The sequence below is a fragment of the Crocuta crocuta genome, unplaced genomic scaffold (assembly GCF_008692635.1).
Source record: "Crocuta crocuta isolate KB4526 unplaced genomic scaffold, BGI_CrCroc_1.0 scaffold143, whole genome shotgun sequence".
Taxonomy (NCBI): Eukaryota; Metazoa; Chordata; class Mammalia; order Carnivora; family Hyaenidae; genus Crocuta; species Crocuta crocuta.
Window position 1 is genome coordinate 9072164 of NW_027529175.1, and position 13633 is coordinate 9085796.

Genomic DNA, 13633 nt, shown 5'->3' on the forward strand with positions numbered 1-13633 from the left:
TCCGGTTCTGAGTGGGTCCCACCTGGGTTTAAACTCCGTTTAAATCTGAGCCAGTTCTGAGACCTGGAGCCCACTGGTTGAAAGGCAGACTTGGTCCTTCAAGGAAGGATCCCGTGATGCCACCGCAAGCATATGAAAAAAAATCCTCTAATCCTTCCCCAAAGGGACCTAGAGCCGCTTAACAAATAATTTACTTTGGAAAAGGGACTATCCGGGAACAAAGACACAGGATTAAGAACCCAGGGGTTGGGATATCTCTCACCATCATGCTCAGGGACCCGTTTGTAGGATTTGCACATTCTGTCTCTGCAACATCAAACTCTGCTGGATTTGGCCCCTGGTTCCCAGGTAGGGAGGACTTCCATAAGGGGGCTCCACTGGCTCCATCCCAGGGAGGGAACACTTCCACACCGAGCCTCTGAAAGTTCTACAGGATCATTCTTTTGTGAACCAGCAGGCAAAGAAGGAGGGGATAATTGATCCTGACAATTACGAGGAGATAGGGTTACTGCTACTTAGAGGGCCTTCGAAGTTTGTCTGGTACTTTGAGGATTTATTTTGAGGGTCTGTTTTGTTGTTTCCATGCCAAGTGATAACAGTGAAAAGGCATTTTCAGCAGCCTCAGCCTGCCAAGGGCAAGGGAGTCAAGGGCTCAGAACCCCCAGGAATGAAAGTCTGGGTAACTTCATCAAATGCTGGCTGAGGGTGAGGGAAGTCTAGAATAGGCAGAGAAGGGAGATAATAATGAGTATCAGTTATAGCCTCGGGAGCAGCTGCAATAGTATGGACTATTTTTGTTCTATTAAGTCTCCTGTAGAGGTTGTGACCAGCCTTCCCTTCGAAGAATCATGACAAATTGGACTCGATGTGGCATTCAAGTAGATCTGAGGGCTGTCAGAGCTGGTGTCTTGACTAATGCCCTTGGCACACCTTTAATTACAGTGAGTGTACAGAACTGCTGCCCTGGCACCTGCTGTATATCTACACTTTCTGCCCCAGCCCTTCACTGACACCACAGGGGCCCACGTGACCTGCTTAGCAGCACAGCCCAGGTCTCTAGAGGCAACCCTAGGGCCTGGGGACAGGAGGCAGTGGGTGAATAATTGGAGAATCCAAGGAGACATTCTGTACACTTCTCAGGAGGTTCTGGTGAAGTCAAGGTTGTTACCCAGAGTGGTGAACTCAGGAACACTATGGTTTGATTCTTCCTTTCCTGTCTTGTTCACCCCCTCCCTCACTTCTGTTTCATGGGATCACTTTCTGAGCAAAACACTTATACCCAAGTCTTTGTCTTAGGCTCCGCTTTCAGACGTACCCAAAGACACACAATAAAAGAACAAAGATTTTTGCCAATTTATATAAAAAAAAAATACTGGAGAATATGTGTGGGAATGGATTACAATGATACAAAGCCAAGGACAAATTGTAGATTAGTTCAAATTTATTGACATGAGTGTACTTACTCCAAACAGATTCTAGATTCAGTGTTTTGGCTAAAGCCCTGGGATAAGCACTAACTGTGCTTAGTTGGCTGAATGGAGCCTGGACTCGGCAGTCTGCACTGTGCGAAGGTGAGAATGTGCTGGGGCGGATTTGTCCTGTATCTAACGGCCGTCGGTCTTCTGTCTCTGTTCGTTAATCCATTATGTTGATTTAAAAATGTGTTAGATAGATTATGTCATGAATTTCAAGATGGTGAGGGGCTGTAAAATATTTGACATGTGTTGGATCTGTTACGTCTGTGAACTCTAACTGGTCTCATCTTGTGCCCGTGACTCAATTGGCATCCATATGCTTGGTTTGAATAGCAGCTGGCCTCAGCTTAATATTCTTGGGTCACTGTTAGTTTCCTCTTGCCACTGTAACAAATTACCACAACCTTGGTGACTTAAAACAACAGAAATGTACTCTCTCACAGTCCTGGAGGTCAGAAGTTTGAAATCAGGGTCACTGGGCTGAGATCAAGATGGTAGCAGGGCTGCTCTGAGGGAGGGTCCATTCTTTGCCTCTGTGGCCTCTGGTGGCTGCGAGTGCTCCTCACACGTGGCCGTCCCACTCCAGGCTCTGCCTCCAGGGTCAACTTTGCTTCCTCCTTTTCTGACTATGTGGTCTCCTTCTGCTTCTCTTATAAGGAAACTTATGATCACATTAGGGCCAACTTGGGAAATCCAGGATCATCTCCTCATCTCAGAGTCTTTAATTTGCTCTCTTCTGTGAAGGTGCTTTTTCCAAATAAGGTCACATTGACAGGTTCTGGGTTAGGATGTGGATGTCCATTGGACACGGTTTTTCTCCCTGTCTGAAAACCAGGGATTCTAAAATTATAGAGGAACAGGAGAATAGATATTGGGGAACAATTCGCAGTTTCTGCCGCAGTGCACTCTTTTGGCCATTCTTGTTATCTGTGCACTCTCCTATGTCTGGAACAAGCTCACTTTATTCCTGAGGGAGACCATTTGTAAAAGTTCCAACAGTTGCAGCATCCAGCTCACAGTTTAGGTTCTCCAAGTTACGTGCAGCTTGTTCAAAAGGGTCTGATGTAGATCTTTGTGGTCCAGTGATTTAAAAATGCAATGATATGTTATTTGTCCTCCCAACATAATCAATATACAATAGTTTATAAATTAAGTGATTTATAAACTGAAAAATATTTGTGTCCCAAATATGCAATGAAAAAGTAATAATAGGATAAAACAATAAAACCTCTGTTTTGAAAAGGCAACATGGGAAACATATAGCAGTCTATTGTCTATGGCAATTTCCCAGTCCTATTAAGCATAAATAATGAAGACCCTTACCCTGGGAGGAGAGAAAGTTCCTTGTTGTGACAGCCCCTGGCTCTGTCCTTTGGGATGTTCTTCCTCGTTTTGTTATGCTTCTTTTTCACATCTGGGGAGGGCACTGAAGAGTATACTCTTGTATACTACACAGCAGGCTACTTGTGTAGAATAACTTGGGGGAGGGACCCTACTGTAGATTTCTGGAACTCTTTCTCTGAGTTGATTCTCTCTCTCTCTCTCTCCCTCTCTCTCTCTCTCTCTTTCTTATCTGAAAATTCCAAATACCTTGGCTTCTGCAAGCTCTGACTGTGTCTTCTAAACTCATCAGGACTGCCACACTATGATTAGACCCTCCTTCGTGCAGCCTGGAAGTTCCTCCATATGGAAAAATGAGGGCAATCGTAGGCTTTATGCCATTGATTCCCTTTATCTTAGGGAACACAGTCATGTGCTATCCTTTGTCCAATGTCTGAAAATAGTTGCTCCCTATGTTTTGTTCAATTTTCTGGGGTTTCCTACCTACCCCCTTTGGCAGGAAGACAAGCCTGATAGTTATTCCACGATGGCTGGACACCATTTAAAAAATAATAAATATTTCTTTTTAAAAATCATAAATAATTGTTGACTGTTATAAAATCCACATCTATTGAGATTCTCATGCCAATTTCCTCTTAGTCTATGAATGTATTGGATTACCATTGGTAGTGAAAGTGAGATATTGAGCCATCCTTGGATTTCTGGGTTAAACCTCATGTGATCAGAATACATTTGCAAATATAAACTGTTGAGTTTCATTATCTAGTATTTTGTTGGGATATTGTATATATGCTTAGAAGTGAAATAGATGTATAATCCATTAATTATCTTGAGCTAGTCTTACATGTTGTAGTTTCTTTTCATAAAATGAATGCAGATGTACTATGGCAAGCTAGATTCCTAAATAGAACTTCCTAATGAAAATGTTTTGAGGCTTTTTTTTTTTTTTTTTTGAGATAGAGAAACAGAGAGCACGTGAAAACAGGAGAGGGGCAGAAGGAGAGGAAGAGAGAGAATCTTAAGCAGGTTCCATGCCCAGCATGGAGCCCAATGTGGGGCTCAATCTCATGGCCTGAGCTGAAATCAAGAGTCAGAACTTAACTATCTGAGCCACCCAGGTGCCCCATAAAATGAATGATAAACCAAAAAATAACAAGTGTTGGCAAGGATGTGGAGAAAAAGAAATCTTCATGTATTGTTTGTGAGAATGCAAACTGGTACAGCCTACAGTATGTAGGCTCCTCAAAAAAATAAAGATAGAAATACCTTATGATCCACTAATTAATGCTGAGTATTTACCCAAAGAAAACAAAAACACCAATTCAAAAAGATATATGCACCTATATGTTTATTGCAGCATTATTTAGAATAGCCAAGATATGGAAGCAGCCAATGTCCAATGCTAGATGAATGGATAACAAAGAAGTGATATATACACATATATTTTATACACATATACATGTAAAATATATTAAATACATATGCATACACATATAATGGATTATTACTCAGCAATAAAAAAGAATGAGATCTGCCATTTGTGACAACATGGATGGCCCTAGAGGGTATTATTCTAAGTGAAATAAATCAGAGACACATACCATATGATTTCATTTATATGTGGAATCTAAAAATTAAATAAACAAAAAACAAACAGATCCATAAGTACAGAGAACAAACTGATGGGTGAAGGGGAGTGAGAGAAACAGGGAATAAAAGGTACAGCATAGGGAATACAGCCAGTGGCATTGTAACAGCATTCTGTGACGACAGATGGTGAGCACAGCACAATGCACAGACTAGTCCAGTCTCTGTGTTGTACACCTGAAACTAATGTAACATTATACGTCAACTACTTCAATAAAAGAATGTAGGACAAATTCTTTTCTTAAAAAGTGTTTTAAAAAATCATTGATGATCTAGTAAGAAAATAAGGAACTAAGTAAGATGGGAGGCCAGAGGGGCAGTGGAGCACGACATGCTGCCTTTGATCAGAAGCATTTGGTGAGCAGAGAGAACTTGGATTTGGGGTTTTTTAGTATATGCTATAAATAAGTAGTTAAATAGTATCCTCCTCCCAATGCATACCCACCCAGAAAATCAGAATGTGACTTTATTGGGGCACCTTGCTGGCTCAGTCAGTAGAGTATGCAACTCTTGATATTAAGGTCATGAGTTCAAGCTTCCTCCTTGGGCATGGAGCCTACAAAAAAAAAAAAAAAAAAAAAAACCATTNAAAAAAAAAAAAAAAAAAAAAGTACCCTTATTTAGAAATAGTGTCTCTGCAGATAAAATTAGTTAAAATATAGTCACATTGGATTAGGGTGGGTCCTAATCTGATTACTGGTATCCTTATAATAAGAGGGAAATTTGGGTGCCTGGGTGGCTCAGTCATTAAGCATCTGACCTCGGCTCAGGTCATGATCTCACAGTTTGTGAGTTCGAGTCCTGCTTTGGGTGAGCTTGTGCCCTGCTTCAGGTGAGTTTGAGCTCCGCTTTGGGTGAGTCCTGCTTCTCTCTCTTTCTCTCCCTCTCTCTCTGTACCCTTGCTCACTTGTGCCCTATCTCTCTCAATAAAAAAATTTTGTTAAAAATAGAAACTATCTTAAAAATAGGGAAATTTGGACTCAGACACAAAAAACCTAGGAGAGAAGGTCCTGAGACAATGTAGGCAGAGATCGGAGAGATGCATTTACAAACCAGGGAGCTGGCAACCACCAGAAGCTGGGAAGAGGCAAGGGAGGGCCCTGTCCCAGAGCCTTTGGAGGGAGTCTGGCCCTGCTGACATGTTGAGTTGGGGCTTCTAGCCTCCAGAAATACGAGAGAACACATTTCTGTTGTTGGAAGCCACCAACTTTGTGATACTTTTTCATGGCAGCCCTAGAAAATGAATACGTACCCTTTGAAATGTAGAAGACAGAGACAAATCAGGGTCTGTTAAGGAGGAGAATTTAATAGGAAACCAATCTTCTGCAGACCTTGGACCTTAAGGAGTTAAACCCTCAGTATTAGGGTGAATTAGAAAAATACTCTGTCCTTTGGGGATTGCAAAGAAAACTGTTTCAAATCTGGGTAAAGTGAAGTGTGTGTGTGTGTGCGCGCGCGCGCGTGTATGTGCAAGAGAGAGACAGATGAGAGACAGAGATGCTGACAACTTAGAACAAGAAGCCGTCCCTCATATAGATTGGCAATTCAAGTTCATATGGTCAGGGTGGTCCAAGAACCTTTCAATTGGACATTGAATATAGAGTGACCTCAGGTTGCTAATGCCTGGTAGAAGCAAATACAAACTCTCTTTGATGGTTTCTACCTCCTCCTAGGCCACAAAGTTTCCCAGGAATGCAATCCCAAGGCTAACAAGCATCCCTAAGTTAAAACAAAAAAGTAATGAAGCAACAAGATAATGAGAGATCATGAGAGCAAATCAGCAGTAACCACAGACAGGATGCTTTAGGTGATGGAATTATCAAATGTCTTATAAATAAGACCCATGTTTGGGGTGCCTGGGTGGCTCAGTCAGTTGGGTGGCTGACTTTGGCTCAGGTCATGATCTCACAGTTCGTGAGTNTAAAAAAAAAAAAAAACGTTAAAAAATGTTTTAAAAAGGCCCACGTTCAATATAATTTAAGTAATAAATGATAAGGCTGAAAACGTGTGGAGACTGAGAAACTATGAAGAATAAACAAAGTTTTTGAAAAGAAGTTTCAGATGGAAGTTCTAAAATGAAAGTTCTAATTTAGTTTATGTTTTACTTGAATTTTAATTTCAAGTAAATGTAACTTGGGGTACAGCTTGAATAACAACAGATAATAAACAACTGAAGAGAGAATGCATGAACTAAGAGATAAATAAGAATCAATTATCCTGGGGCGCCTGGGTGGCTTAGTCGGTTAAGTGTCCGACTTTCACTTAGGTCATGATCTCACGGTTCGTGGGTTCGAGCCCCGCATCGGGCTCTGTGCTGACTGCCAGCTCAGAGCCTGGAGCCTATTTCAGAGTCTGTATCTCCCTCTCTCTCTGACCCTCCCCTGTTCACGCTCTCTCTCTCCTAGAAAAAAAAAATCAATTATCCTGAATATTGCCTGGAAGATGTATAGGCATTAGGAACCACAGAGGCTAGAATGAGAAGGTCCACAGGGCCCGAGTAGGGCCCCCAGAAGAGGAAATGGGGGAGGCTATATTCAAGGACATGTTGGCTGTGAAATTTCCAAACTGGGGAGACTATATGGAGAAATCTATACAGTTAAGAGACTCAGGAGGCACCTGGGTGGCTTAGTCAGTTAAGTGTCCAATTTTTGATCTTGGCTCAGGTCATGATCTCATGATTCATGAGTTTGAGCCCCATGTTGGGCTCTGAACTGACAGCCTGAAGCCTGCTCAGGATTCTCTGTCTCCCTCTCTCAGCCCCTTCCCTTCTCACTCTCTCTGCCTCTCTCTCTGCCTCTCTCTCTCTCTCAAAAATTAATAAACATTAAAAAAAGGTCAGTAAACGTCAGGCAGACAAAAACAGAAAAACAAATGGACACCTGGATCCGCTGTATTGAAACTTCAGAAGCCCAAAGACAAAGGAGAAGGTCCTAAATGCAGCTGGAGAGGAAAGAGAAGTGGTCTTCACGAGAATGGCAGACTGAGAAATGACTTCTCGCGGCAACAAGGCAATTCAGAAGAAGACAGCAGAATGATACCTTTGAGATACTTGTGGTAAATAATTACCTGACATAGATTTCTATATCCAGTAAAGTGAATTTTTCAGAGTTAGGACAGAATAAAGACTTTCCTAGACAAATGGAGAATTTACTGCACAGAGCTCTCAAAAAAGAAAATTCTAAAAAATGTATGTCAGGCAAAAGAAAAGGGTATACAGAAAGTCTGAGGTACAAAGAAGAAAGAAGAACACAGAAAAAGGTAAACATTTGGGTAAATCTAGTAAATGTTGACTATTTAAAGCAAAAAAATAATAATTCCTTGTATGTCTCTAAAAGGAAAATTAAAATGTACAATAGAATTTAATTGGGACTGCAGTGAATCCAGTTAGAGTCTTCTAGGATGCCGGACTCCAGCTCCAGCCAGGTCCAGGGGTCCCTGGAGGATGGATGGTGTCAGCGAGGGAGGGATGAGAGGCGCGAGATTCTTTCTGGTCCCCAGCCAGGCCTCTCTGCACTGTCTGAGACTCAACTTTATTTTAAGATTTAGTGTTTGGGGGACGGCACAGGAGTGGCATTTGATGATAAATCCTTTCATCAGTAAAGACTGAACATTGATAGGCAAAAGGATGGGGAACAGCCCAGAGGTGGTATTAGCATAGTAAAGGCAAAAGTTAGTGCTTGTGAGCAGGGGTCAACAGCCTCCTCATCACTTAATGGGAGGTAATAAGAAAAACAGGTCTTTCAGGAACACAATGTTGCTCCCATAACCACAAAAGAAGTTCCTTCACAAAGTACAATCAGCATATCAAAGCCAGAATGAGTCACTCCTAATATCAATTAACAAGGTGACTTGGGGGTCAGTACCCAAGTCGAAATAATTGGGTGCGGGTGGATATAGGGGTCGCCATCTGACAGTAAGAGTCTGTGCAACTTACCTTAACCTCATAAGGAGTTCTTACTCAATCTATGAGTTCAGAAACTCAAACGGTCCCCAACACTAGGATCTTTATATTGTTCAGGAAGAGGGTAGAAACATCCATTAACTTTAGGCTTTGTCACGTTTAAGTAGGTGTCATAAGTAAGAGGGTGACTTAGATCAGATTCTTTCAAAAATAGTGGCTGGAACAAGGGTTCAGAGGCAAGTAGTTTATTTGGACGTACAAGAAATGAAGGTGATGGAGTGGGAGGGGGAGGCAGGGAAGAGCAAAGGGGGCATCATGCCAGTGGCCTGGTCCTTATTATCTAACCTGTAGTCTGTGCTGCAGGATTGATAAAGCCAATTTTTGTCAACCGAATAAGGTAATTATGCTGGAATTTCCAGGGTAACAAGTTTGTGGATGGAAAAGGCCTTGTACATCTCCACTCTGAGCCTCCCACAACCTTTCAGGACCTCTCCTGGGTCAGGCCGACCACTGTCTAGTGAGTCTTTGGGAAGGACTGGGGAAACTTGAGAAGCCATTCTCACCAAATATTCCCCAGCCTGATATTTCCTGGAATGCTTTGCTAGGGATGTTCCCCTTGCACTCATTGCAGCAAATGGGAAGGTCTCTGAGATTCATGTTATCAAGGCTCCAGTGTAGTTCTGTGTGGGGTGATGATACCGATCCAGTGAGAAGACTCATGTGAAAACATACAGTCCTCTTCCGTGTTCAATTTTTTTTAAGTAAAAAAAATTTTAATGCTTATTTATTTTTGAGAGAGAGTGAATGAGTGAGGGAGGAGCAGAAAGAGAGGGAGACACAGAATCTGAAGAAGGTTCCAAGTTGTCAGTCAGCATGGTGCCTGATGCGGGGTTCGAACTCACAAACCATGAGATCATGACCCAAGGTGACGCTTAACCGACTGAGCCACCCAGGTGCCCCTCTTCTGTATTCAATTTTTATATAACTGTCTTTAGGTGTCTTACTTTGTATGAAGAAATGTTTTAAGACAGTGAGATTTAAGAGATTGTTGCTATTTCCTAAGAGTAATAATCCCTTAAAAAACTTCAACTCTGATTCATTGTCATAACCATTTTCCTCATTGGTATAAATCTGTTTTCTTTTTTTTTTCTTTTTCTTTTTAATATTTTTTTATTTATTTCTAGGAAAGAGAGAGAGAGAGAGACAGCATGAGCAGGGGAGGCTCAGAGAGAGAGGGAGACACAGACTCTGAAATAGGCTCCGGGCTCTGAGCTGGCAATCAGCACAGAGCCCGATGCGGGGCTCGAACCCATGAACCGCGAGATCATGACCCAAGCGAAAGTCGGACACTTAAACGACTAAGCCACCCAGGCACCCCTAAATCTGTTTTCTGAAAGTTATAACTATTTGTGAGATTCCTTTCTTAAATAGAAGAAGGGTATTCTTTTACTGCCTTTTCCTTGAAGGCATAACAATATTGTAAACCCCATAACTTTGGATTCCTTGCTTATTCCTAGATTATGCTTGTTTGCTGATGGAAATGATCCAGAAGAGAAGGAGATATTGATGATGCAAGAGAGAAGAGCTTGAATGGCAATGACAACAGTGAGAGGGTCACCAGACTGGAGATCTATGGTTTTAGAACATGGCCCCCAATTCCTTGACATTCCTCCTACTGAGAGTTGGGTCTATGACCTCTCTCTTGAATCTGGAGAGTCTTGGGACTACTTTGACCAACAGGTATGAAAGTCATATGGCAGAAATGATGCCATATGACTTTCAAAGCTAGGTCAGGAAAGGCCATGCAGCTTCTGCTGGGCCCTCCTCGGATACTCACTCTGGAGGAAGCCAGCCATCTTGTAAAAAGTCCAGTTACCCTGAGACTATACCATGCCAGAGAGGCCAGGTGTAGGTGCTGGTTGACAGCCCCAGCTAAGCTCTCAGTCAACAGTCAATATCAACTGCCAGCCTTGTGAGTGAGCCATCTTGGATATCCAGGCCAGATGATCTCTGACTGTAACCACACAATACCAAAAGCCCCAGACAAGGACTTTCAAATCCCAAAATTATGACTGCAAAACTGTAAGCAGAATAAATTTTTTTTAATCCACTAAACTTTGTGATAACTTTATACACAGCAATAGTAATTGGAACAGGCTTCTTATTGTGTCAAAGAATTGTGGATGTCATAGTGATAATAGTAAGAAAGCAAGAAAATAGGAGGTGTTGGTCATAGAACTGGATGCTTAAAATCAAAATTCAGGAGGTGGTGAAGTTATTGGTTATGACAGCATTCCCCATAACGTGAAGCTCTTAAGCTTTTCATCCTTATTATAGATTTCTGTTCATATTTTCAGCCATTGGCATTTTTAGGTTTTTTTGTGGGACTTCTATGGTATATGAACAGACTAAAGCAGATTAGTTTGCATGTACTTTTTTCCCAATCTATGAGAAAATTGTCAGAAAATGTCCTATGACTTTTTGGAATTGATCTGTGATGAGGATTGCTGAAACTGTGTTGCTCTTTCAATTTTCCCACATAAGTCCAGTCAATTTTGTGCTTTGTAGTAACTGTCCATACCATTCGTGGGCCATAGAGCAAACCGAATTATTAAAGTGGTAGAGCTGCTTAAGGGAACAAAAAGGAGTCTGGAAGGGTGCTGACAATGGGTGGTCAGGAAGGCAAGACAAAAACCAATAGTGCATGGGGCCCACAGGCTGAGGGAAGAAAACATTTCAAGGAGGGATTGGTCAGCTATCTCTCTGGATCTCAGTTATTTCATCCATATAAGGATGCTGTGTGGACCACATGAGGGGACACGTGTAGATCTAATGAAATGTAGGAGATATAAGGAGCATAAACCCCACCAGGAGATTTTGCCTTTTCATCAATGTATCCCTGAGATGGAAAGAGCGGAGCCCTGAGGGTTTGGGATGAAATGGGTCCCAGGGTGAGGAGCAGGGAGAGGAGAAGCATCAAATGGTCATGATTAGGAGCCAGGGCTCCATGCCTGGAGGTTTACATGTGTTACCTCATGTGATCCTCATAGTATCAGTGTGTAGATGAAGAAACTGGGTCCATAGAGTTGAGTAACTTTGCCATGTTTAGAGAATTGATGGCAAGATAAAGATTGTACCACAATCTCTCAGACCCTAAGTCTGGTCTTAAGACCTTCCATTTTTGCTCTGAGGACAGATAGAAGACTTCACAGGTAAAATTAGGAGTGGGAGCCCCAACTTCATGATGTTTACACTCCTGGAATCTGTAGCCATATAATCTGATAAGTAGGAGGGAAGTAAGGGAGAGGCTTGAAGAGGATCGTAGGAGTGATCATTTGAGATGGAATTTAGAAATATAAGGCTTCAAAGTTAGTGCAATTCCAGGCAGAAGTAAATCTTGAGGCTCTTTATGGGAGAGGTCACTAGAGTTGAAAGAGTTGAAGACAGTTGACTTATCAGAAGCCAAGGAACTCTTTTGAGGCACCTGGGTGGCTCAGTCGGCTAAGCATCTGGCTTCAGCTCAGGTCATGATCTCACAGTTTGTGGGTTCGGGCCCCGTGTCGGGCTCTGTGCTGACAGCTCACAGCCTGGAGCCTGCTTCTGATTCTGTGTCTCCCTCTCTCTCTGACCCTCCCTTGCTCATGCTGCCTCTCTTCTCTCTAAAATATAAATAAAACGTTAAAAAAAAAAAAAGGAAGCCAAGGAACTGTCTTACCAGGGTGTTGTTGGATGGGTCATTTATATGGATGTCCAGTTTCATGACAAGGCAAAATTGAAAGGAAGTCTGTGAAGTTGGGGTAAAGACTGCTTGTGAATTCCAGGGAGTGATCTGGAATTTTGTGGGGGAAAGTCATGGAATTGTTAATATGTCTGGACTCCTTGAACCTCAGAAATGGGGAATGTTCTTAGTGCTCCTAAAATTGAAAAGACAGCATGGCGACAAGGACTTAATGCCCCGTTTATGGAGTGGTGAAGTCCATAAGCCTTCTCATTCATTCGTTTGTTCACTCACATAGTTGCTGAGCACATGCTGTGTTCCAGGCCCTGTGTTTGGAGTTTGGAGGTTCAAAAAGAGATAAGATAGTGTCTCTGCTCTCCTGCAGTTCTCATCCATTATGGAGGACAACATAAACTATTAAGTACCATTCTTATAAAAAATACCATAATTGGGACAAAATGTAAATTGTGATTGGGCACAAAAGCGGGCACAATCTACCCTTGGCTTCTTTCCCAAAGAATGATGTTGCCCTTCCTGACTTGCAAGAGCTCCTTCTGCCTTGTGGTTTCCAGACATTAATCATTCAAGCACCACAGCCTTCCCACAGAAATAATTCAGACAAAGAAATGTCAGTGCACATAATTTCCATCAAGGAGGGAAAAGGATAATTTCATGGCACTCTTGTTGAAACTCCAGCTTCCTTCTTTAGCCAAATCTTCTCCACAATGTCTCCCTAAACTGCCCCTCCAACCTGTCTTTGTCCACTGTACTCATAACACTGATCTGCCTTCCCCCTGACCCAACACCTGCTGACCCTGACCTAATCTAACTCCTTGAGCTCCATTTCAACCACTGCTCTCCCCACGCAGCTCCACATCAAGCCAGAACACGTCAGTATCCTGAACAATGCCAATCACATAGTTGGTGCTTCGGAAGTAGTTTTTCTAACGGAATGAACATAGCCTCAGGGTTATCACCCAGTGCCCATCAGTACCTCGGTCCAGTCTGCGTAGTCTGTACTGTGTCCTGAAAGTTCAGTTTTAGCCCCAATCAGCATCCTCTGTGTGATTAACTTCGAATCCAGCCATCTCAGCATCCCTTGGTCAGATGTCTCTGTCCAGACCGATCAGCAACACTTGGGAGAGCAACTCCTTCAGCTCTGATCAGCTCCCTTTGGGGAAATAGCTCCTCCAGCCCCAGTCAGCACGCTTTAGGGAGAAACCTCCGGCGGCCCAATCAGCACCCTTTGTGGGACAGCTCCAACCAGCCCTGATCAGCACCCAGAGGCGGACAGCTCCTCCGGCCCCTCAGGACCCGCAGCCAGCCCAGCCTAGGTCTCCAGCCCCTCAGACCTAGGCCTGGGGCCCCAACTCTTCTGATTCCTCGGGACGTCAGCGCAGCTCCGGGTGCAGACCCGCGCCTCCACGAGCCCCTCCCCCCAGCCCAGCCCCCCAGGTAACCAGAGGTCTGTGGACCCAGACCTTCCTCCACCTTCCCTCCGCAGGGTTCTCATTTAAAGGTCTCACCGTCTCTCCCCGTCCGCAGACCCTC

General features: G+C 43.0%; 1 long non-coding RNA gene across 1 annotated transcript; it reads left to right on the forward strand.

Annotated features, from left to right (window-relative positions):
* Positions 1 to 39: 39 nt before the first annotated feature.
* Positions 40 to 10479, forward strand: LOC144226477 (uncharacterized). The gene is made up of 3 exons (XR_013333660.1): positions 40 to 348; positions 1473 to 1571; positions 9882 to 10479. It is a non-coding gene; the product is annotated as an uncharacterized LOC144226477 (long non-coding RNA).
* The last annotated feature ends 3154 nt before the right edge of the window (positions 10480 to 13633 follow it).